A 25,922-nucleotide genomic window follows, 5' to 3' on the forward strand; every position below is an offset into this window, starting at 1 on the left:
ATGTTCATCAGCTTGTGAAGATGCAAGGATTAGTGCATTCATATGCAAGTATGCATATATATATATACACATGCACCCACATGCTCATATGTGTGCTGGATGTGCATATCTGTTTCTGTACCTTTCAGATACTGGGTGCTTCCTCACAGATATGTTATGCACATATTTGCATGGTGGCAAGTCTTGAACCCTGTGTTTTGTTTCATCACTTAAGTAGTTCTGTGACAAATAAAATCTTAGAATTTTTTTATTGGGTTTTTTTGGAGTTTGGGGCTTTTTTCTTAGTATTTATTTTATAGAATGCTTAAAAACCAGTGCATGGCAGTTCTGTCCAGCTATGTCCATATTCCTGCATGAGTCTGCCCACAACCTGTCAGATCCCTATCAATTTTTTCTTGACCTGTCAGCTCAGCAAAAAGTATCACGCACTGTGCCTTTGTGAGAAAGCAGCTGTGCCAACTGACCAGCAGTTCTCTGTGAGCTTACTGCCCGGCAAGTTGCTATTTCTTGGCTGCTGGGTGAGGCTAAACAGAACAACTGAACTCTGATGGATCAAACAAACAGCTCTGGAGCCTGAATGAGGCCCCAGGGCAATACTTTGTGCAGGCTGGCTGAAAGAGCTGAATGTCTTTGAAAACTCTGTGTCTGTCAAATTTTGTTGAAACTGTCCAAGGCGCTCCAGGGTACCAGTGAGAGAAACACAGACACACAGACAGCATGACTGCCTAAGCTTTGTTTCCTCAGGAAACCAGGCTAAAAATGTGCCTAGAGATATTTTTAATGTCGCAAACTCTTAAGCAGGCCTCAAGATGAAGAAAAGCAATACCTACACTACATATTATTTGGAGGAAGATTTCAGTGTGCAAAATGAGAAGAAGAGTAAAAATCCATTCAGTGTTGTATAAACCAATGATTTTGGAGTGAAAAGGAGTGCCTTTGCTTTCCACAATTTACACTTAAATTAAATCAGCACCAATAACTACAACAATAATAAATGTTTTTCTTTATATATGCTTACAAACCAGCTCATGGCAATAGCATATCTCTTGTTGAAGCAAGGTTAATTTTATTAGACCTGCTCAGAATGTTATCCCTTGTAAATTCTCTGTAGCATGTTGAGATTTTGTTCTCTTCCAGAAATATTTACAGATGCCTTCCATTTCCGCAAAAATATCTGTACAGCACTCGCTGCTTATCTGGTCTGATATTTTGTGAGTTTTGCTCATGACTTTCAGATCACATCCTATGTTCTTAATTGAACAGAATGTTAATGTATCTTGAACATGGAATACAAATTAATGAGCCTGGATGAAAGAATATTATTTTTCTTTTTATGAGATTGACTATCCAGACATACAGTGTCAAGAACCTGTAATGCAAATATGGACCTGTCCTCAGTACAGAGACAGGGGTGCGGAGCTTTTAGTGCTGTCTATTCGGTACCACACATGTCGCTGCTAGGGAAGCAAACTTCCCAAAAGAACCAGGCCTGGAAATAGGAAGTTGGCCATTTTTACCTGGCCCTCTGCAGGAAAAGGCACTGGGTCACCCCGGCAGGCCTAGCCCCTCTGTGCCACTGGCAATTCCTTCTCCTGTTCCTCTGACACACAGCTTTTGTGGTTTCGTGCTGAAAGGCAGCAATGGCAAGCCCGAGATGCCACCATAAGGAAAAGAAAAGAGAGAGTGGCAGTGGCACAGGGCCAAGCCGTGTGGAGCCCAAGCCCCAGCAGAGCTGAGTGGAGTGGTGCCAGTGCTGGAGGTGGTGGTGCAGAGTCAAACCAGTGGAGTGGATTAATCCGTGGAGAGCACGTGTGGCAACAGGGATGATCTAGCTTCCAAAGGGTTTGTTTGATGCAGCTCCTCATTGTTTTCTTGCACTGAAGGGGTGTGAAGGGGGGGTAGATGCAGGCATTAAGCCACAAAAACTCTTGTTTATTCAGTGGTGACTAATCTTTGGTTGATGTAACACCCTCTCTCTTCTGTACATACTGTGTTCTTACAATTGTTGTGATTACTGTGATTTTCAGTAAATTTTTATTCCAATTTATAATCTCTCCTAGTGTTTCTCCATTATTGAAAGGGGCAGGGGGAAAAGGGAGCATCTTGATTGGGTCTAATTTTCCAGCTCTGTTTTAAATAGCACAGCACCTGCTACCAAAGTACAACTGATAATGTCAAAAGATGGTGAGAGCAGAGAGAGGTTATACTGAAAATGCTGAATAGTATCTTCATAATTTTGAAAATGTGAATAGTCCCATTAATTTAATGAAATTTTCTACAAATTTGAAGTTACAGACATGCTAAAGAAATAGAATTGAGGCTTATTTTATCAGATTTACCTGGGAAAATATTCCTAACCTAAGCTGGTGACTAGATAACTCCTTCTAGAATTGACATATAAGGTTTGGAAATGTATTCAAATCTGCTTTACCACTGCAGAATATTTTATTCTCTTTAACTATATATATCTGCATTTCAGTAGGCACAAATTACTTTTCTTTCTAACAAGATCATCATTCAGATTAAGGTCCAGACAGCTCTTAATCAACTCATTGCAAACTAACAGATCCTGCCCTTTCAACAAGGATCATCCTTGAGTGAGTCCTATACCAGGACTGCGCAAGCTTTCAAGGATCCCAGAGGGATGTGAGTGCTAACTCAGAGAGAGTGTGAGTTTTCTCCATTGCTTGCCTGCCTGAACTGTTTTGTCATTAGGACATTCCCTGGCACTGTTTTGTCTGAGACCAAAGGTAACTTGGGAGATAGCAAACTCTGGAAACTACTCCAGCTGGGAGGACTCCAGAATGACTGTCCTGTTTCAGGGGACCTACCTGCAGACAGGAAAAGTTGAGATGTATGTACTCAACCCAGACTTGCTACTTGGCTTTGGAGCCAGGATGTGGGCCCTGATCTCTCTTATTTAGCAATCCAGATTGGGCCTCAGTGTCTATGCTTAGGTACTTAAACAGAGCATGATAGTGCTGAAGCCTGCTGTGGACAAGCTGGTGTAGCAAAAAGCAGCATTTCTTCAGAGACAATTTCAGATATTGCAGGATTTACAGGAGCAGATAAGGGTGTACACAACAATCCAGTAATTCATCTGGGCCCCAAATGTGTGTCACCCTTATCCACAGACTCCATAGATAGGTCACAACAGTGTGCTGCAGGCACTGAATCTATAAAGAGAGGATACAGGGTAAAATCTGGACACCTTATTTTGGAGCTGGTAGCGATGCCTTTGGCAGTTTCACAACTCTACTCGGCAAAAGGGATGGGAGTTCACTCAAATTTTCAGGGAAAACTGTATTACCTCACATGACTAGGAGAGGTGGTAGAAATGGAAATTTTGTCCCATCCCAAGTTTCAGGTAAGAAAATTTATGAAATTTTTTCTTTCCTTTAATATGTTACAGTGCTGACATTTGATGAGAAGACTCACTTTCATAAATTATTTCATTTTACTTCAAAATGCATTTACTTAGATATAAGTTCTGCAATATGATTTCTCATATGCATTCATGAGAATGCATAAGCAAAGAGGTGAAAGTATTAAATTATTTAATTAGCTGCTCTGTTAGTCTATAGAATCACACATTTCTCTGAGACTCTACTGTGCCTTTTTTAGGTACACTTGAGCTACATTTAAGCTTTCTTCTGTGTATTTTTTTATGTACTGCTTTATGTTAGATATCCCTAGTCCTAGTCCCATGTGATTTTAACACACACATTGCCTCTGGATTACTAGGACACTATATGCATAATAGTATAGCATGATTTCAACAACTTTTTTAGATTGATTCTATACATGAAAAAAAAAAAAAAAAAAACAGGTAGTTGTTGTTGTTTGTTTTGGTTTTGGTTTGGTTTTTTTTTTTTACCAAAGTGTGCCTATTTCCACACAGCTGAAATCCCAGTTATTTGAAAATACACAGGTGCAGAAATATGCAGTTCTAAGGACTTCAGAAAACATTGGCCAGCAATGCTTCCCTAACATGTCCAACTCAACTTAATTTGCATCTGCAGGTATTGAAAACTGTGAGTATAAACAAAGAAAAAAAAACCCACTATTTTTCAGACAGAAGTTATCAATGAACTTTTTACTGTGATTTTTGTCTTGCAGAAAGCACTGCTGAAAATTTTGTTTTCATTTGACAACATAAATAGACCACAATTAGTGTGTAAATTCATAAGTTTAAAAATGTTTAAACTATATGTTAACATCCACAGAATCACAAAAACAACTGGTTTGTAAAAGACCTTTGAGATCATCCAGTCCATCCTATGACCCAACACCACTGTGTCAACCAGACCATGGCACTGAGTGCTGCATCCAGTCTTTTCTTAAACACCTTCAGGGACAGTGACTCCACCATGTCTCTGAGTAGCCCATTCCAATGTCCAGTCACTCTTCCTGTGAAGAACTTCTTCCTGAAGCCCAGTCTAAACTTCCCCTGGCACAGAAGGCTAGTGGGAAAGGCTGTGTCCTCTTGTCCTGTCACTGGTTACCTGGAAGAAAAGATTGACCTCACCCACCTACAGCCTCTTCTCAGGAAGTTAAGGAGAGTGATAAGGTCACCCCTGAGCCTCCTCTTCTCCAGGTTAAATACCCCCAGCTCCTTCAGCCACTCCTCATAGGACTTGTGTTCTAGACCCTTCACCAGCCTTGTTGTCCTTCTCTGGACATGCTCCAGCATCACAACATCCTTCCTAAATTGGGGGCCCGGAACTAGACACAGAACCTGGGGATGTATCCTCACCAATGCTGGGTACAGGTGGACAATCCCTGCCCTGCTCCTGCTGGTCACACTATTCCTTATACAGGCCAGAATGCCGTTGGCCTTCTTGGCCACCTGGGTGCTGCTGGCTCATGTTCAGCTGCTGTCAATCAGTGTCCCCAGACCCCTTTCTGCCTGGTCACTGTCCAGAGCCAATGCCCAAAGCCCAGTGTTCTTATGCTGTGTTAATTTGTTATTTCACTTTGAATAATTGAAACTAAAAAGAAATATGTAAATTTCTTGAATACTCAGTAATTACACCTTCAGAGAATACACTTGTAAGTACCAGTCCTTTAAAGTTACACTCTGCCTATCTATCAAATCAGTAATTCCCACACTGAATACTTCCCATTCAGATCTCTCTTGTACATAAAATGAGTATATGTACAAGCAGCCCAGTTTTCCAATGGTTTTGTAACTTGAGAAAATGAGCAGTCTTTTACAGCTGTTCATGGGTACCTGTCACTTCTTGTTTGTTTTCTTCTCTTCTTCTTGTTCTGGCTGGCATCTTTCTCATCCTCATCTGTTTATTTAGTGATACAATGCAGCTGCAGCAGGGAGTGCATTAACAAATTAAACTGGGCCCACGTGCCTCTGGCCAAGGTGCCTGTGGTTGTTTCTGTTTCTGCTGTAGGAAATGCACAACAGGGACACTGAACTTAGTTGAAGGCAGACTATACTTGCTTGAGCTCCCCAACCTGCCTCAATATTGACAGGGTTAACTGCTGCCTTACCTATCTGAAAAGGTCCATAAAGTTTTACAGTTCTATTCTTTCAAAGTATTTTTTTCTGGTTTTACCGTCGGGCATTAAAACTTCTATTAAATATAATTTCAAAGCAAATTAAGTACTTATGTTCTAAAATGTAAATTATCTACAAGTTTAGTCTAATACAGAATCACTAATGAATGTTTTAAAACACATTTTTAAACCAAACTATTTAAAATTATTTCCTTCTTCATTCAAATGTCAAAATCTAAACGGCTGTTTGCTGTTTTCTACTCTGCTGGTTATTGCTTGATTTTTTGTGGTTTGGTTTTGATGGCATCTCTAACATGCAAAGCAAATATGAAGAGCAAAGTTGTACTGCTCTTTGGTTGTGGTGTCTTCTGTAATAAAAGAAGATAATTGCTCTGAACTCATTTTGGCAGTTAAAAAAGTTGTTTACAATGTTTTGTCTCTTGCTTTAATTGTGCTGAGAAGACATGGCTATTAGAAACATATTTTAATTTCCATTTGTTTCTTATGACTACCAGTTTAGGATTTGCCTAGTTATTTACAATTTTTTTTTCCTTGGCAAAAAACTATTTCTGAAAACAGTGAATTTCACCTGATTTTTATATGTATTAATGACACTACAATTTACAGTTCCTTTCACAACAAAAGGGGAGTTTTTCTCAAATAAGTTGTTAGGTAATAGCATAGTAATAGTTCAGACCAGTAGCATAAAAAAAATTATTAATAGTAATTTCCTGAGGACTTTTCCTAAGAGCAGTACTGAGTACTTACTGGTACTCTTTGCTGTATTTCAATGTTACTAGGATATACCCAAGTTACAAAGAATCTAGTTAAAAGATCTAAGAACTGTTAGTTATAAATCAGCAGAACTATATAATTTACTTTGCTGAGTCAGAGATGGACAACACAGATTTCCTTTTTAATCCCCTGTTGTTATGGGTACAGTGCCTTTGATAGTGAGATCTCTTTTTTTTAACATCAACATCTTAAATTCAGCGAGGGCAGTGTACAACTAATGAAGGTTTTTCCAGATCTGTTAAAAGGCTGATTTAAAAATTGCAGTTTACATAGGTAAATAATTTGAGATTGATTAGCTGCATCATGAAAGGAACAGTGAAAATAGCTCATTGGGGTTTTTTTGCCTGTGCAATTCATGTGAGGCTATCAACAAACAAATAGAATAATAACATAGGATTGGTTTTTTCAGCATTTTATTTTAGTATCAGAAAATTTTTAAATGTGCACATACACTATTATGAACACTATTGAACTCACTAAGGACATTGTTATGGACACAGAGTCAAGCATGTACAGAACTTGAACTTCCAAGAGCACATAGACATCCAACGATATAATAGGAGACCTCTTGACTGTAAAGCAAATATATAAGATAGAAACACATACATGGTGTAAGGTGCCTCATTTCAAAATAGTGTTTCATACACAGAAGGATAAGTTGTTAAGTCCCTTCTTCTTCATAAAGAAAGCAATCCCAGAACTTTTGAAGTTCATTAGAGTCTCAAGAAAAACTAAAACTGAATAGTAAGAAAAAAAAATCAGAAAAAGGGGGACAGAACTTGAGTGTATTTTAGTCTGGTTCATCACTAATCTTTCACTTATGACTACAAAACCATATGAGTGAGAGGTTTACCAGAATAAAGAGTTAAGACAGGGACATAAAGGAGCTGGAATACCGAGGAATGCTATTAGCACGAGATTGATAAACATGACTGATCTTCTACACTAAAACTCTTATGTAAACTTGATTAATCATTGTCATGAATGTATGTATGTTCTTTTAAAGTAGTAAATTAATTTGTCCAAAAAATATAACATTTGTGTATTCTTTGAAGAACAATTTCACTCCAAATACACGTCCTTCAATTGGTTTTAGAGCCATCTGTTACAAAACAATTTAACATGATGTTAAAAAATGTATGCTCAGAATTCCAGATGAAATGGTGTTCAAGAAACTGTTTGTTCCCTCCATCGCTTTATTGAAGGAATAATGAATTATGCCTATAAAAATCAAAAAAATGTGGATAATGGAAACATAAGTTATGTTTATTGTTAAGAAGAACCCGTAAATGTTAATCCAAATTATGTATTGCTATGTGTTTTACATCATAATAGTCACATACTTGGAATAAATATGGGCCTGGAACCAAAATTATGCTTGTCCTCGTGCAAACCTTGTGTCTCAAGTAGAAAAATAGATCATTTCTTTAAATGAAGAATAACAATCAGAAAAATATAAGCTAGTTTTCTCACACTGTTAAAGCTGGCAGACAAATAAACTTGAATTGTTTAATGATGTTTTTCAAATGTGAATTAAGTTTAAAAAAAATCAATTTTTTACTCTCTACTTTTGGAAGTTAAAGCACACTGATATTTAAGCTCTATTTCAATTCTACTTTAAAGGATAGCATATCTATTATTTTATTGTCTAGATTTGCAGTAACAGGAATAATTAGAAAGAGGTATGTTGTGGAAAACCAGCTGCTTTTGATATATAAACGTTATCTCAAGAAACCTTTTTATTGGCTATAAGCCTGTCCTGATGGTTTATGTAATTGTATCTAAATGTTTATTAAAAAACCATGTCATTAGGTCACCATGTTAATTCACTCTCTAGAAGTTAAACTGGGGGCAAAGATAGAGATTTTAGGAGATGATGAGGAGTGTCTCAGTCAAGTGTTACACTGAAGTGTATGTGCTTAATTCCTTGAGGACATATTCCTCATAACAGTTTAAATATAAAGGTCATCTTTAAAACTCCTGCCAGGACTTAAAACTGAACTCAACAGAATCAAACAACTCAAAATAGAAGAGATGGAAAATGCTGAAAACTGTTATAGTATGTAAGAGTTTGGCCCCAATGGGCTGAATAAACGAAGTTCAAGAAGAGAGGGAAGATGATCAATATCTACACAGGAGAAAACCCTCTTCTTTTGCCCTGTGTTGCCGTAATTCTGTGAAAATTCTATCAAGTCTATATCAAAATTCATCCCAAACACAGTTCAAACAGACTTAAACATGCTCCATGTGCTGTTTTCAAATAGGTATAAATTTTAAGTTCATGCAAACAACTGATCCTATCAGCTTCTAAATCCCTCTGGAGTAAAACAACCCTTTCTTAATAACTGAATGGGAAAATCACTCTTTTCTCCACTGATATTATAGGTTACATTCAAATGAGCACCTTCAGCCTACATGTTTTCTTCCATATGGACACAACAAAACTGATACACGTTGCTCCAGTTCTTTCTACCCTTAATGCAAAATAAAACAAAGAAATGTCAAACCCAAATTCCTAAATGTGAGAAGTAAAAAAAAAAATTAGAAGTTTTCCATCTGCTTCCTAAACAAAACCTAAAGTCTCTCTCATTTGCAAGAAACCTCTAAAAATAATAATGTTTACTTTGTGTATACACACAAACATTCACAGATTCTTATCAAAGAAATCTGGATAATAAAATTTATTCATTTTCACCTCCTATTTTAGCTAGATAAATCCTTTGCCACTTTATTTTGCGTCCAGTTTTGAAAGGATCTGACATCACACAGAGTCAGTCCTCCAGAAAATCTTTTCTGAAATAAACCTTTTAATTTTTTGTGAGTTTCAGTCAGTTACAGTTCAAATCTATAAGGAAAAGAAACAAGTATAAAAAATACAAATGAAGTGTCTTAATCATGTAATTAATTGATCCTACAGCTTCACTTTATCACTCTAAGAAGTCATTAAAATAAACCCCAAACTCTTAATTGTGTTTGTCAAGAGGGAAAGATTTTTAAGGGTCCACAGGAAAATCAGAACAGAAAATGGGAAAGAATCTCTATCCTTAGCACTATGTATAAAGATTCATATATATATATATATATATATATATATATATAAAACCTCATCAGAAAACATATCTGAAATATATGTCTATGTAGAATAGTCCGGTATTAGCAAAGTAGACTATGTTCTGAAAGATGTCAAGCTTGTTTTAAGGAATACAGCCTTTCAAATTACAAAAAGACTTCTTTTGACCTCTGCAAAGCCCATGGAGAGCAAACCTCCAGCTGCCACATTATGAACAAAACAAGATCACAATGATAAACTGACATTAGCAGCTGCATAGCATGTATGAATCAACAATTCTTTAATAAAACAAATCCCTTTATTGTTATAAATGACAGAACAGTATTTAATGCTGATATGACCTGGTGAAAAAAGGCTATTATTACCATTTGTTTCAGCCATATGTTCTCATTCACAGTATTGCTTACAGAACTAAAAAATATTTATCTTATGGATTAGAATGCTGGTTTCTAGAAGATTCCACATCTTTACATTATGCTCTTGAGGGGAATTCATAACACCAAATATCAGAACCTCTTTGCTAAAACTTTACCTAATCCTGGAATTAAAATATTTCTAAAGTACTATGTACCTTAATTTTTCTGATCATAGTAATACATTTCTCACTTTAGAAAAGGGGTCAGAGAGAGAGAGTGAAAGGATAACACAGAAAGAAAGAAAAGAATAAAAATAAAAGTAATTGGGTATATGCTTTCTTTCTCACATAGCTTTTTACTGTTTTCATTTCCCCATACCTCACAATTAACCAGTATTTTGGGGAATAGCAGAGCCCTGATCTAAAGCCTATGGGATCATGTAAGAAGTGGCAGCTGATTTCTATCCTTTTGTAGGAAGTGACCACTCACTTCACAGGGATTTAAAACCTGTTAGCAAATTTGGATAGGTGAAGAAGTTAATTGTTTTCTTCCAAAATATTTTTATTAGATATAAAGAGAGAAAAGAAAATTATTAAGAGGAATTCTGCTGGAAAGAAGAACACGAAAAAAATAGGCAACAAACGCAACAAACTTTAACCTCCTTAAGACTGAAAATTTTCAAGAATCACTCTCGAATGTGACAAGTAAGAAAAGTCCTACAGTAATTTAGCATTCAACATTCAAATTCAACCAGTTGTTCTAAATTTCGCAAAACCCCTTCAATGCTTACTTCCCTCTCCCCAAAGAAAGGATACAGAAACAAAATTAAGCCTTAGGTTTTCCAGTTTATTGCCACATCCAGAACTTGATCAGCAAACACCAGGTGCATAGTCTGTAAATCCTGGAGATCAAAGATTTTCTCTGATCTGATAGAGACTCATAAAGAAACTGTGCACAAATTAAAAGAGAGAATAAGAAGAAAGAAAATAAAAACAACTATGTCTATTAGAAATAATTCCTTTGAAGTCCAGACCCATATCAAGGCATTTCTAAATTATCAAAGATGGCCTTGATGTTCTAGAGTGTACTCTACATTTTTCTGCAGATTTACTGTCAATATACCCTTTGTAATTCTGAAGTTCTGCAGCTGCAATAGTGAAGGCATTAGGAGATTGATAGGAAAAACTTCCTCTAAAGCCTGTGATTTTAGTGAAAGTACCTATGGAGTGCTTTATGCAGTACAGCTATTATGCAAATTCTGAGTCTGAAGGAACTCCAATTGGTTTTCCCAGTCTATATCAAATCAATGCTTATGACAATATTAAAAGGATTTATTAAATATTATAAACTAAATTGAATAAAATTTCAGTTGTTTAAATTATCAGCTTTCTCAGTTCATTATATAAAATATCATTATGATGACTTGTCCTGGGTTGCAATATATATAACCAAAAGCATATATTCTCTTCCCAATCTGTTGAAACCAGTTGAAGAGGTGTTTTTTCTTTTAACTCCAAGGTGTGGAGGGGTTGAGTGCCTTCTGATAATGGACCAGCTGTTCCACTGTGGGGCAATGTCCTTTATCTCTTCCACAACCCATCCTCCCTCTAGGGGGTATCTGCTGTTAATGGGCCACTGAGGCTCACCACATGACTGATAACATTACTTCATCCCCTTGTGAGATGCTCCACCTAGTGAGAGGAGCTAAGCCTAGATAAAAGCTGAAATTCAGCACAGCAGGACAGCATGTTTTCAACTGGATTCCAGAGGAAGACTGGACCCATCTCACCACCACTGGACCCTTTCTCCAGGATCATCTCTACTCCAACAGAGCCACATCTGTTACTCCAGGAGGATTTTTTTTGACTGCGTCCAACACCCTGACCAAAAGGGTGTCAGGTTGTATTTCTGACTCTGTCAGGGTTTCTAGAATTTTTTTCCTTGTTTGTTTGCTTGGTTTTTTTGTACTACTACATTTGTATTTTTAATATTCCTAGTAAAGAACTGTTATTCTTATTCCTATATCTTTGCCTGAAAACCCCTAATTACAAAATACAATAATTTGGAGGGAGGGGGTTTATGTTCTCCATTCCAAGGGGAGCTCCCGCTTTCCCTGGCAGATGCCTGTCTTTCCAAATCATGACACTTGTTTTTCACCTAGTCTTCTACTAGTTTTAAAATGCTGAACTGATAATACTGATGCAAACAATATCATTTATACTTGTCTCTGATTAGAGTCCTTCATCCTTTCATGGAATAACCATCAGCTAGATTAAATACCAATGTGCAATGTGAACATAATTTTTTCAGTGCTATAGTGTATTTAAAATCTAAGATTATAAAAATATTCATGAAAAAGGTCTAAAAATATGAACTAAAATAAATAATATTTTTCTACCAGCTAATGAAGGGTTTTAAAAAATTGCTCTTAACCTACTATTTTCTTTTTACACCCTACAGAATTTCAAACCTTGGAGTGAATTGTAAGAGGTTAGTAGATGGGTAGTGGTAAAATGCTGGTTAGACATTTATATTCTGAGTTGAAAATTTCATTCAATTGCAAGTATTCAGTAAGTAGGATTTTAGGAAACATGAACAAACAAATGTTGCAATGTAAGGATCATGTGAGCTGGTAGCTCTGCTGTGTCATCAAGATTTGGTTTTTAATCTGTTACAGGTACAGAACTTTTGCTACATGTCTTATATCCCATCCTGAAGGCTATGGCCACCATGTGAAGTATCAGGAGCAGCTCTCAACTCTCTGCTATGTCAAACCCCCTCCTTAGGGCCCTACTCAGAAATAAGCTAGCTGAGAAAGTGTTCAGCAGTACTGAAGAATGAAATAAAATTTATATCAAAAGAAGACCAGTGGAAAACCAATAAAAATCATTAACAAACTCAACACCTACAAATCTTAGCTGTGAGACTAGCACTATCTTACATATTGGATTAAATTTTAATTACTTTTAAACAATAATTTTTGGAGTGATTTTCTTCTTCAAAGATATATACTACACCATTTTAATGATTTAATATTTATGACTGTTTGCACACTTGCTGTGCCAGTAGAAGAACAGATAGGATGAAGAGTGTCTTTCTTTTATTAAAGAATCAGCTGCCAGCTAAAGTGTCAAAAAGCCCTCAGTGTAGTGCTGCCATATGCCACATACTGTATATGTACCATACATGTCCATCCATTACACAGGAAATATCAACACCATGCAAAAGTTATAAAATAAATGCATGTCATTACAAATTAGATCATTATATACATTAGATGTACTTTCTTGCAATGACTGTACCAAACCTTAAAAATAAGCAAGTTTTCAGCAATTATGTCATAATTTATTTTTTCTTCAAACATGGATGTTATAAACATAAAGATGGACTAGCAGGAAGGAAAGAAGGGAGGAACACAGACAGGAATTTGACCAAAATCCTTAAATTCAAAGTATCACCCATTAGGAGGTTGTGACATGCTAAGAGCTTTGTCCTGCAAAAACAGTACTAACTCTACATCAGTGAAACTGTCTGCATGAGTACTCACAGCTGGGTGATAAAAAGGGAAGACAAGAAGAGCTGGAGAGCAGCTCAGCCTTTCTTCAGTTGTTTATGAACCTCATGCAACAGCTGGGGGCCATTGATCTGGTCTGTGCCGTGAGGGTGCAGGATGTCAGGCTGCTCTCTGTGCCAGGAGCACTGCACCCCAAACAGCTGGCTTTGCTGGCTCATGTGCTTCACTGACTCCAGAGCTCAATATATGAGGGACAGAAGACATAATCACAATGCTGTTACAAGGTAGTTAGTAAATTAACGTGTAGTTATTAAACCACAGCTAGTTTTTCACATATGGTATTCTGAGAGTTGTTCACATTATGACAGGCATCACAACATCACTGTTTTCTCCAGGTTTTTCCAAAAAAGCAAAACAACTAATTAACTGATTCTTGAAGAATCTTAGCAAGGACAGTACTAAACAGAATGAAACTAAAAGCTTCACGTTGCAAGTGAAGAAAGAACTTCACTTGCAAAAGAACCCTTGCAAGTACTAAATGTGTTTTAAACAATATTAATTCAAGATTGTTTACTTTACTACGTAGAAAATATCGTCACTTCACTTAGTTCCAGAGAACTTTCTGATAGCCTTACACATGATTTGTCCTCTACTAGAATGCATAGCTGACCCTCATGTGAAAGCATTCAGTGTATTTCTTCACTCAGTACACATCATGTGTACACCTTTACAGATATTTAGGTGTACCCTGTCTAACCAGGAGACGGAAAACTGATTGCACTAACAATCACAAGACGAGGACTTTGCCTTTTGGCTTCAGCCATGAGGAATACTGCAAAAAGCAACCAGGAACAGTTTAACAGAGAGAAAATAGTGTACCACTTACAGAAGCAGAGGAATATGATCAGTTGGAAAGACTGTGCATACACGTACAACTATGTACATTTGGACAGGATGGTCAAATCTAGATGCAGCAAGTCAAGAACCAAAACTCACAAGAGGTTCTCTCCTGTGAAGGGAAGCTGAGGCTTTATGGACTCCAAATCTGTATCTGTACTGGCCTGGAAGCTGACTTTCAGGCATTGGGCATCCTTTTTGAAATCTAGCAATGTCAGTGCAGGAAATTAAAGTCTTCCACTGCAGACTCCTCAGGCAGTGCACCAATTTTTAACCAGTGGTAAAGATGTTCACCTGGTATGCCTTATCCTTTTTATCAGTTAAAATAAGTGGATTCAGTGCACACGCAGTACTTAGTAAGTTTACTGTTGCAGAGCAGATTTGATCTGAAGTAGGTTAAATACTTGTTATGCAAGGAACTTGGATGACAGCTTAAACAAATGGTACCCTCTAGTATAAATGCAGTGATGAACATACCTTCCTTTTTCACAATAAGAAAACAAGAGAAGGGGGATGTAAACATAATGTTTTGTAATTCCTCCAGGAATTACAATTAGAGTGTTTTAAAAATCTTTACAGTAAAATTGTTTAAATGAAAGCAGGAGTAATTAAAAATAAATATTAAAAATCTGAATTGGAACAAACAACACATACAAAAGAGGAGAAAACTACAAGAAACCATAATCTCTTTGAGATGTTTCCAGAATTTAAGTGGGCACAAGTTACAAAAGCAGGCTTCATGATTCTACAGTGACATAAGAAGTAAAGATTGGAAAGCGAACAGTCTTAATCTAATCATAAGCAGCTACAGAAACGCTGTGTTTCCAGCTGTGATCTCTAGAGAACCATATTAACATAGGGGTGTTGCTAAATGTATGTGTCCCAAATAGTTGTGACCCATGGAGACCATCTTTAGATAATGAGCAAAAAGAGAGTTAGCAATTGCTGAATACAAGCAGAAAGTAGCAGAGTTCTACATGTATCTATCCCCATACCACCTATAAAACTTGACATGCATCGAGCATAACATTTAACTTTGGCTGAACTTGATAAACAACTCAAACAGGGTAAGAAATGCTTTAGTAACCCCTCCGGCTTTCTGTGCTAACCCACTAATAATTTAAACATATTTAGGCAGCTTCAACTGCAAGACATTCCTTATATCTGCAAGTATATCCTTAACCATTCCAGTGCTAAATACTACATCTCAGCTCCACAACAATGTTTATGCGCACAAATCCTGCTGGAGTCAGTACTGCACTTCTCTGAGTGTCTAGCTGTCTAGATGCTTGTGTCAATTTTTGAAAAAATAATTTCTTTGTAGAATAGGTTTTTTGCACAAAAGAGGCATCAAGTGTAACGCAGTGGTAAAATCACAAAAATGTCACTTGGTTGGTTTTTTGGTTAATGACAAACGTAGTTGGTTTTTTGGTTAATGACAAATGAATATTTATATATATATATATATTAAAAGGCTGTTTCATCTTAGACTTCAGCTCTTCACTTATCCATCTACCATTTTGTCTCTTCCTTCACATCTGTATATTTTACCATGGGGAAGTTCATTATCTTTTTGTTGAAGAAGAAAGAATGTAAGGCAATAGGTGTGATCTTTACAGTGAATGAGGGGAACATGGAAGGTAGCAGAGCCCTATGCAGAACTGTGTCTCACATCTATGGAGATTTATGCACTGCTGAAGTGTTTTCCCAGGAGATAGAGCAACAGATGTATGCCTCTAAATTTTCAATTTGGATTTGTTCATAAATTTCCTGTTCATACTATTCTACTTGCTAACATATGCCTAAACCCACTCAAAAGTACTGTTAGTGTCTGGGATGGAATAAAGGACAGTAAATAAAAAGCACAGGATAGTAGCTCCTAACCCACTTTTTCAAGTATTTCTAACTTCTAATACTTCTGGTTCTTTCTCTCAGGCAGATAAAATTAAGCAGCTTTAGGATACTTTGCTCATCTTTGTTCTAGAAAGTGGAAAAAGAGATAAGAGCAGAGAGAAAATCATTTCACTTGGTGCCAGGCAGCCTCTGCACTAGCTACAAGAAGGCAATGTGCAGCTGAAATTCATTTTAGCCCAAGTTCAGTCCAAACTCTATTTGTCACAGCTGATTAAAGTGAGTGACCTTGATTTTTCCCCCAAAGAAAACTGCAGAGGCAGTCTTATCTGTCTTCCCATTCAGTAAAGCAGCACTTTTCTTCCCCCTAGACCTGAGCTTTCAATGAGGATGTGAAAAACTACCGTAACTTATGGACACTTCAAAAAATATCCAACAGATCTATCTTGGCCAGAAGCCCAAGATGCATTTTTAGTAAACTGAAAAATTTTGAAATTATTTTTAAAACTAGTTACCTTAGTTGCATCACTCTTTAAAATATTAATGAGGTTTGGTCTCACAAAATAGGAGCAGCTTCTTTCATCGTTGCAGCAGTTCCTGGAACATAGATGACATAAATTCAGTGACACAGTGGCATAATGTTTTAGCTTGGTAGAAGATTTTGTTTCATGGTATCACTGAGAAGAAGGGAAAAGAGCCTAGGAAAAAAAAAAAAAAAGGAATCCAATTTACCCCTATGACTTGAACCTGTATGCCAGATCTATCATGCCAAATCAAACTCTTACACCATTAGAAATCTTTGTCTAAGTGTTTTCTTACCATTATTTCTCATTGTTGCATACTTCTGCACTTGTGTAAGGAGACCTTAGTGACAGTTGAAACACAAAAAAACTGTGAACTGCAATAAATATGTATGTCAAGTTTTCCAGTGGGAAGAAAAGTGCCAACAAGTGAGGTAAGCTCTAGTGATAAGCAAAAAAAAACCTTAAAATACAGCAATTCTAAGATACAAAAAACTTATTATTTTGAGAAAATTATTCTGTTACGAAAATCATGTTAGATGTTTACAAAATGTGACAAAAATGCTTCTGTTCACAACAAAAGCTCCTAAGTCATGACTGTTAGAAAAGATTTCTTCAGCACAAATCGCATTTAATGGTTTAATTTGTTTTGATCTAGCTAAAAGACAAGAAAAAGCTAAATCCTCAAAAGGTGCAAATTAATGTTATGGAATTATTTATTAAACATTGTCGTTTTGGTTTTTTTTCTCAGAATTCCTTACAGAGCACCACCATGCTTTTATATTTCTTAGTATCTAAAAGACTTTAACAGTTTTTACCCATGAAAAATGAGTAAGATGGCCCATTCAGATTTAAAAGTTTTAAAGTGAAAGGATGCCCTTCTCTAGTATCAGCAGTTGTTTTTCCCCCACTGATTTTATGTGTTATTCTAGAGGGGAATTCTTCTTTTTTTCTCAACACAGTTTTCCATAGTAGAGCACACACTGCAGGATGTAGTATGTTATAGGAAAATTATGTATTACAAATATCTTACACTTGGCTTTCTTTCTCAGAAAAATCTTTTTAAGGCTGTTCAGTTGAATAATTAGCAATAATTAATGAATACAAGAGATGTTCACCAGAGTTGACCAAAGCTGCTTTTTGCAAGTTAATTTCAATACTTCAAGTTTTTCTTTTACAAAGAAAACAGCCAGCTCTAATTCCTAAAACATCCAAGCTTGACTGCAGATTGGACAACTTGTGAGTCATGGTGATGACAGTAACAGTGAAACAGAAGGCTGAACCAGTGGTTCAAGGACTGGGCAAGGTTGTAGGAAATTCACATTCTGTTCTTTTTCTGCCTCAAACTTCCTCTGTGGTCTTTGGCAAGTCATTCTAGCACTTTATACAAGTGAGTCCACTTATAAAATATAATTAAGCCTTTGGAGCACCCACATGCCTTGTGATATAGATGTGACTTTCACACTAACTAAAATAAAAAACGAGAATCTGGACTAAGAGGAGATTTTTTTCAGACCATCTGTAAGGACAAAAGCCGCATAATTTTTGGATCTCAATCCCATGATTAGTCCCATGTGAATAAAACTCTAAGCTTTTATAGAGTTTTATTGTCATCCTCTTTTGTTATTTATCTTCAAAGTAGCTACCTACAAGCTTGGGACTTGCATTTGTGCTTTTCCAGACTGAGAATCAGGATCATCAATGTAGTTTTCTTTTTCTTACAATACAATGTGAATAAACAGCTAAGACATGGACTAAATTACATTAACTGAGAAAGTAACTTTTGGCAGTGTAACACGACTATTGCAGAAGGCCCACCAAGAAAACTCTTAACAGCAAGACAAAACCAAAAATTACAATGCTAGTGATAAAAAGAAGATAGTGATGGTGAACAACTTCACCTCAGATAGGAGCATAAGATTCAGCTGTAGTGCTGTAAGATGAATGCAGGAATACCAGTGACAGAATAACACAGAGAAACCCAGACAGCTATTGTCTGTGCTCTAGCTTACTGGTTAAACAGTGAGCAAACTCCCAAGTGGCCATTCTCCCAAAAAGAACTTTTTTCTAAAATGACATTTTTTGTCATTTTTTTGTCCACATGAAATCTAGATGCAAAGATGGAAAAAATAATGATGTAATCATAAGTTTATTTTACTGAATAAAAGTGTATACACACACAGAGCCCTGTATTTTATACAAGCATAATTACCATGTTTTTGTCTTGTTCCAGCATACAGGCCATTTGCTGAAATGAAACACCAAGGGGAAAGACTGCGATTATTTTCTTGCTTAGTTTTGTTGTATTTTTTTGCATTCTTATCTCTAGCTGGAGCCCACAGATCAGACTGAAGAGATACTTAAACTCTTAAATAATGTCTCTTATTTTCTGTTATCTTATAATTCTTAAATTTCTTGGCAAAATTATCAGGATGTTAGTGAGAGAAGTTCTTGTTTGTGTATTGTACTTGTGTTTATGGTGCAAATAGCAGCCTTTAAATGCACTTAAATAGGACAACAAATAGGATTCTCATCTGCCTAAGCATATCAGGTCTTGTACAGCCAATTCTTTCAACACATTGCACGATCTGGACATTTCACATTTAAATCTCAGTGTTGCTCATTAAATGCTGGGTCTTACAGGAATTACTGGGTTGAGAATGTCCTTATACTTGATTTAAAATTCAACTTTCTAGTGTCTCAGTAACAAAAGTATTATAGCCAGTGGGATGTGATAATACCAGAACAGGGTTTCCTTCCACCCAAGTATTAGAAATCAAATGTTATGTTATATTTACCTCCATCTTTGGCTTCTGTTCTGTACAGTTCTTCCTAGATATAAACATGGATTTAGATTATGTTGTAAAGAGTTTACACACAAGTACCAGAAATAGCTCAAGAAGCAGAAATATTTACCTATTAAAAATGTGATTCTTCAAAAGAATTTCAAAAATTATACAGTCACCTTAAATAATTTCCATCACATGCATTTTGAGAACAACAATTAAAACAAAACAGAGCAAAACAAAACAAAGAACCACATAAAACAAAGATTCACTCTCAAAATTCACTGATCATTCTAATTTTTTAGGATTACATGAGAGAGGTTACGTAGTACCTCAAAATGAAAAAAAGAAAACTTCTCTTTCATCTTCAAAAAGGGTAACTCATGGACTCCAAAATGTTTTGCTTTATTATTGAAAGATTTATTTATTTCACATAATAACAGCACATAATAACAGTGAAGCCAAACAGCTGGAAGCCAGACCTAGTGTATATATTACATTCCCATGCTATTACTACCACCTCTGTTAACAGTGTGCATTCTTTAACTAAATCCTTCTTGTCAAAGTGACATTTCTTAAGTCTTCGACATAATGTGATTATCGAGTGTTAGAAAAGCTTCACAGTAATTTGCACTAATAATATGATAACACAATATATGTTTAAAATAGTCCTGAAGTGTACCCCATGAAATTAGTTGTATACAATTTTTCCCTTTAATTTTCTAATTACATCATTATAGGCAGGATGAGGATGAGCATACACATCTTTTCAACTAGTTATATACTAAGCAACTACTGCTACTGTTAGGTGGAGCCAACTGTAGCAAATTCGTATTAAAAACTCAGAGGTTCACATTGAATTCAGATGCCTACCTAGAAAGAAAAACTTGTAGAAAGTCAGCCAATAGAATGTACCTCTAGAGTTTGTAAGGCCTCACTTCTGGGTCAGGTACAAGCCACTGGCCTGGTTTTCTGAGAACTTTAGATGAGCCGTTAATTTTGAATGCCATGTTCACTTACTGTCAATATTAAGACAACAACATTTCAATGAGAAATTCTTCTTACTGGGTTACATATTTTGAGGATGTGTTTTTCTATTTTCAATTATATAAACATTTATTATTATGTTATATTATATATTTATATGTTTTCTATCTGCCTCTAATATAAATATAAAATTATGAAATTATGAATTCTTATTCCTCTCATCCTACTGACTCATCTTCCTCAATGACCTTAAAAATGTAGCAATAAAAAGGAAGAGGACTGGAGATGTTTCCAGTTCCTTGATCCTTTAATTTCATCTCAGCTTGCACTGTTTGCAGGTTTTATACATGTGCTTTTATAGCCTTGTCAGTCAGTGTCAGCCTTTTTTTCTCTAAAAAGAGTAATTCCTGACCTACTGCCCTAACTCTCCAGCCACAGCGTGTTTGCTTGAAAAATGCTAGTCTGGTATGAACATAGCTCATTAGAAGACTACAATATTCATGCTTTCTTCCTCACTTCATCAGTAACAGAATAAAACAGAACAGTTCATTAAATAAATGTGAAGAAAAAATTGAACTGATCGTATTATGATCTAAGGCTTACACTATTTATACATGGTTCACATCTAGGTAAATTGCAAGCTAAATTTTGAATACAGTAAATACAAAAATTTCAGCTGTTTTCATGCTGTCTGGCTACAACTATCTGGCAGAGGAGCCCAAATAACTGCCAGGGAGAGAAATTTGACCTAGAGAGTGCATGTAATTTCAAATTCTGGACACCAAAATCAAAGTAGAAGTCCACTTTAGACAACTGTCCCTACAAGAATAGTTTATATTATAATCTGGTATGGGTTTTCTTTTTAAAAAAATAGAAAAAAGTTTACTATTTTTCATACCTAAGGATGCTGCAAATATTATTTACAGATTCAGTGACAACATGTTTTATTTGTCTTTTGAATATTAGTCTTGCTGTGTTTGCAATTCCTTATCTTTGTCTCTGCTTAAGGATTCAGGAGCTGAACAGTATTCATATATTGAAACGTATGAAGAAGTTTAAATTTATTTGTAAGCTCCCACATCCTCAGTGCAGTTCAGTTACAGCATTTCCATTTTATTTTCACCTCACTACACGATTAAGGGTGTTGTAGGGAAGATCTGTGTATCAGATTGATATGGTTATATTAAAAAATGCTTAATTCAGCATTGACAACTTCACCACATGAGGTCAAGAAGTGCTGACATAATATCCCCACAGGGCTTTTGGAAACAATAACGGCAAGGACAAGAGAATGGAAACAGTATGTAAAACAGATAGACTGAACAAAAAGAACAAGAGACTATTTTGTAGAAGTTATTTCCAGGCTTCAAACAATTACTGCACATCTAACTAAAATCCAATTGTTCTCATCCATGATCTTTAGAGAATTTCTGCTTCTTACCAAAAGTTGCACAGAATATTTTTGTTTTCTGTTTTATAATATTTAAAATCAAAAACATATGAATGAGGTTTATGCAATAACATATGGAAGTCATTAATGCTGCTTTCGTTCTCAACTAAATACTCAGTTCTGTACTCCTTAAGTAAAAAAAACTTTTGCTGAACTCACTGTGAGTTTTTCTTGCATAAAAGGAAAAAAAAATTGAGTAATAAATGTAATGATCTGTAGGCTACTAAAATTGCTCAGTGACCCCTATGTCAGTCCCTTTTAATAATGTATGCTTTTTTGCAGGATATAAATTTTCACTATACAGTGAGTGATTGTTTTTTATTCAACTGGGGACCAATTTGGTTTCCACAAAATCAAATGCAAAACTCCAACCAACATCTACAGGAAGAAGGATTAAGACTTTTACATAGTTTCCTTATAAGAAATCTTCTGTCTCAACAAGCTGCCACCTTCTCAGTTAACTACTGATATGTGTGGGCTGCTGATTCAGTATCAGTCACACATTTCTTGACAAAGAGAGTGCAGAAAACCTTATCTGAATATTGCAAGCTGAAAATTGCAAAAATTAGACACACTCAAACCTCTACATATTGTCTAAAGAAAGACCCCTAGACATTTAAAGAGATGAGTAAACAAAACAAAAAAAAAAAACAGATGCTTTGCTTTTCAATAACAAATGTTTTGAAGTACTGTTCCTCTTGATCTCAACTCAAGCTCAGGAGAGTGAATAGGGAAAAAAATCTCTCAGAGCAGTAAATGGAGTAAATCCAAAAATACTTCTTCCTTTGTGAAGTAAAATACATAGATAAGACATTTCATTAGTACTCTAAAATAAAGATAGAAAGGTTGTTATATGGAGTCTCAGGATTCAATTCTGCTCACATTCCTTGTTATTCTGTTATTTTTATACTTGCGTATTATTCTCTCATAAATTGTTCACATTGATCATTTCTTCAAGCCATAACATCTTTGTCACTGGAAAATAAAGATGAAAACTGAATACTGAAAATAATTTTCAGTAAAAATACATGAAATAGAAATATAAAATGGGCCTGACATTTACGTAATCCTTGATCTGTTGAATAAGTGCATGTGTGTATCTGTGATATAACACTATATTTCTAAAAATGTATGTTCAAAGGACAAATTCATGAAGACTTACATAATCTCCACAGTACATTAGAGTAAAATCTGTTCTTAGAAATTGGAAAGGAGAATTCAGATAACACTGCAGTACAATGGTTATTTGTTCCAATGTTTTTCTTGGAACTGGCTGATTATTCAAATCTCTGTACATTCATTATAGCTTTCTTGTCCCTTGGAAATTCATTGCAAGATTTGATATAAAGTAAGAGAGAGAAAAAAAAAGGCAGAAAAATAAAAGGAAGAGGCGAGGCGAGGCGAGGCGAGGCGAGGCGAGGCGAGGCGAGGCGAGGCGAGGCGAGGCGAGGCGAGGCGAGGCGAGGCGAGGCGAGGCGAGGCGAGGCGAGGCGAGGCGAGGCGAGGCGAGGCGAGGCGAGGAGAGGCGAGGAGAGGAGAGGCGAGGAGAGGCGAGGCGAGGAGAGGCGAGGAGAGGAGAGGAGAGGAGAGGAGAGGAGAGGAGAGGAGAGGAGAGGAGAGGAGAGGAGAGGAGAGGAGAGGAGAGGAGAGGAGAGGAGAGGAGAGGAGAGGAGAGGAGAGGAGAGGAGAGGAGAGGAGAGGAGAGGAGAGGAGAGGAGAGGAGAGGAGAGGAGAGGAGAGGAGAGGAGAGGAGAGGAGAGGAGAGGAGAGGAGAGGAGAGGAGAGGAGAGGAGAGGAGAGGAGAGGAGAGGAGAGGAGAGGAGAGGAGAGGAGAGGAGAGGAGAGGAGAGGAGAGGAGAGGAGAGGAGAGGAGAGGAGAGGAGAGGAGAGGAGAGGAGAGGAGAGGAGAGGAGAGGAGAGGAGAGGAGAGGAGAGGAGAGGAGAGGAGAGGAGAGGAGAGGAGAGGAGAGGAACTGCCATCTGGGTGTCCTTTATAATGTGTAACAGGAATTCAATCTGGTGTTGTACTGCATATCACTCACTCTGTAAGTGTAGCCAAAAACAAGCTTATAAAATTATTTCTCTAGAACTTCATATATAATCTGGCTGGCAGTGAAAAAAAATGTTGAGGTTCGTGTAAAGTTTTATTCTATGTGGAAGGTAATGAATCATTACCAAAGTTGAAATGCATTTTGATTTAATGGAATGTGATTTTGTAAGTTGATTCATAATATGCTGATTTGATTCTTAGTACAATAAGTGCAAAATGTCAGAATTTCATGGACAGTAAAATTTTCTGTATTCATTTGTACAGATGTACTCCACAAATTATGGAAATTCCGATGTGCATTTCCTTTGAAATTTTCTTTTACTGTATTCCTCATAGTTGTTTCTCTCACGTGTCATTCAGTGTAGTGTTCTTCAATTTGAACTTGTTTTATGAGAATCTGATTTCATCTAGACAATATTTTGTAGGGTTCTGAGAACCAGATTGTCTTCTTTTCTTTGCCCCCTCAACTCTAAACTGTAAAAAGGCAAGGCTGTGAAAGTCTCCAAATACTTTACTACTCTGGAGTCAGATCTTAAGCATAATTCTATGCTGTTGTGATTACATATTTACTTAGATGTGGATTACACAGAAATCACTGGACGGGAAAAGGCCAACTCAAACAATTTTCCAGCAAGCTTTCCAAGTTAAATCAAAGAAAATGTTCAGGCAACAAAGTGTTCTTTACTTTAGCAACCTATGCTTAGCTGCCTTAGGGACTACTTACTTAGATTCCTGTTTCCTGGTAGGTTCCTCATAGATGTTGGAAAGATGTTTCTGGAAGGTCAGGAGGATAATCATTAATTTGTATGTGCCTTTTTCACATGACATGTCTGTGGCTCCTATCTTCTTTCTACTTTAATGAAAGATTTGGTTGCATTTGTTTTAGGAATGTGACTAATTAGAAATTTAGTTACCAATTAACCTATTAATTGTCAGTAGCATCCAAGGATCTTATCTGCAACTAAACTAACAGAAAAAAAATCTGTCTTTTCTGACATTGACATTGCAAAACTCATTGCAATAACATTTATTTTATTTTCGTTTTACTACATGGTGAAAAACAGAAGAGGGTATCCTGTCTCAGTGGATAGAAAAGGCAAACAGTTGATTCAAGTAGTGCCAGAATTTTACCCATGAAGTTTAATCAGAGTGAGGAGGATTGCTCCATGTGCACACTCCTTGCCGCATTTTTTAAGAAAATGCTATTTCCCAAAGTTTACTTTGCTTTACCGAATGTTTTCTAACACACTGTAACATTAAGCTATGTTGACAATAAATAGAAGGTATACATTTATGATTTCTATGCCACTATTATGTTTACCTCACATTTAAAACTGCTTCATTAAAAGTAGACAAGAATAAACATTGAAAGAGAAAGGTGGAGGTATCAGAGTGGATGTCCTGTTGTAGCTTAGGAAAAGGAGACTTGCTTATTAAAACAGGATGAGGTTTATCACATCATTCTTTCTCTTGCACCTCTAAAACTGTTGCAAATGAATCTTATTACCCCATTGGGGAAACAAAATTAAGTCCCATGGTTGTTATCCAGATGTAGTTGAAGAATCCCTATGTGACGCAACTAAAAGTCAAAACACCCCAGAGGGAGCTGGTCCTCTGCTTCAGTCCATAACTATCTTTGTATTTATTTACATATATGTGTATAAAAATATGTGACAAACACACATACCTGTAAATATATACAGATATGCACATGCACATGCTCCCTGAAGTTCTAAGGACCTAAATTGCACTAAAGAACCTAAATTTGGCACTTTTTCCAACACTTCCATGATAAAGAATATAATTGTGTTTTGTTGTCCTGGAGACTAGAATGCTGAGATCAGGTTTTCTGTTGCCCACTTAAGAAGAGGAATAAAACAATTTGGTTAGTACCCAGAAAGTGTATAACTATCATTGTATCCCATGCCTCATGTCTATTCCTTCAGCTTTTTCAATTAGCTTATGTCAAATGTCATTTGTCAGATTTCTTTTTCCTAGAAAAAGAAAGAATTACAGTCATTACTACTTGTACTACAAACATTGGAAAAATTCTACTTCTAACAATTAAAGAATAATTTTTAATGAGCTTTGTAGATTAAAAATTATAACAGCTAAAGACAGCATGTCATAT

General features: G+C 36.2%; 1 long non-coding RNA gene across 1 annotated transcript; it reads right to left on the reverse strand.

Annotated features, from left to right (window-relative positions):
* Positions 1-16,448: 16,448 nt before the first annotated feature.
* LOC310922337 lies at positions 16,449-24,629 on the reverse strand. The gene is made up of 3 exons (XR_014592404.1): positions 24,516-24,629; positions 19,317-19,350; positions 16,449-16,594 (listed from the first exon to the last, which is right to left on the reverse strand). It is a non-coding gene; the product is annotated as an uncharacterized lncRNA (long non-coding RNA).
* Positions 24,630-25,922: the final 1,293 nt, after the last annotated feature.

This window comes from Zosterops lateralis (genome assembly GCF_965231275.1).
Source record: "Zosterops lateralis genome assembly, chromosome: Z".
Classification (NCBI taxonomy): Eukaryota; Metazoa; Chordata; class Aves; order Passeriformes; family Zosteropidae; genus Zosterops; species Zosterops lateralis.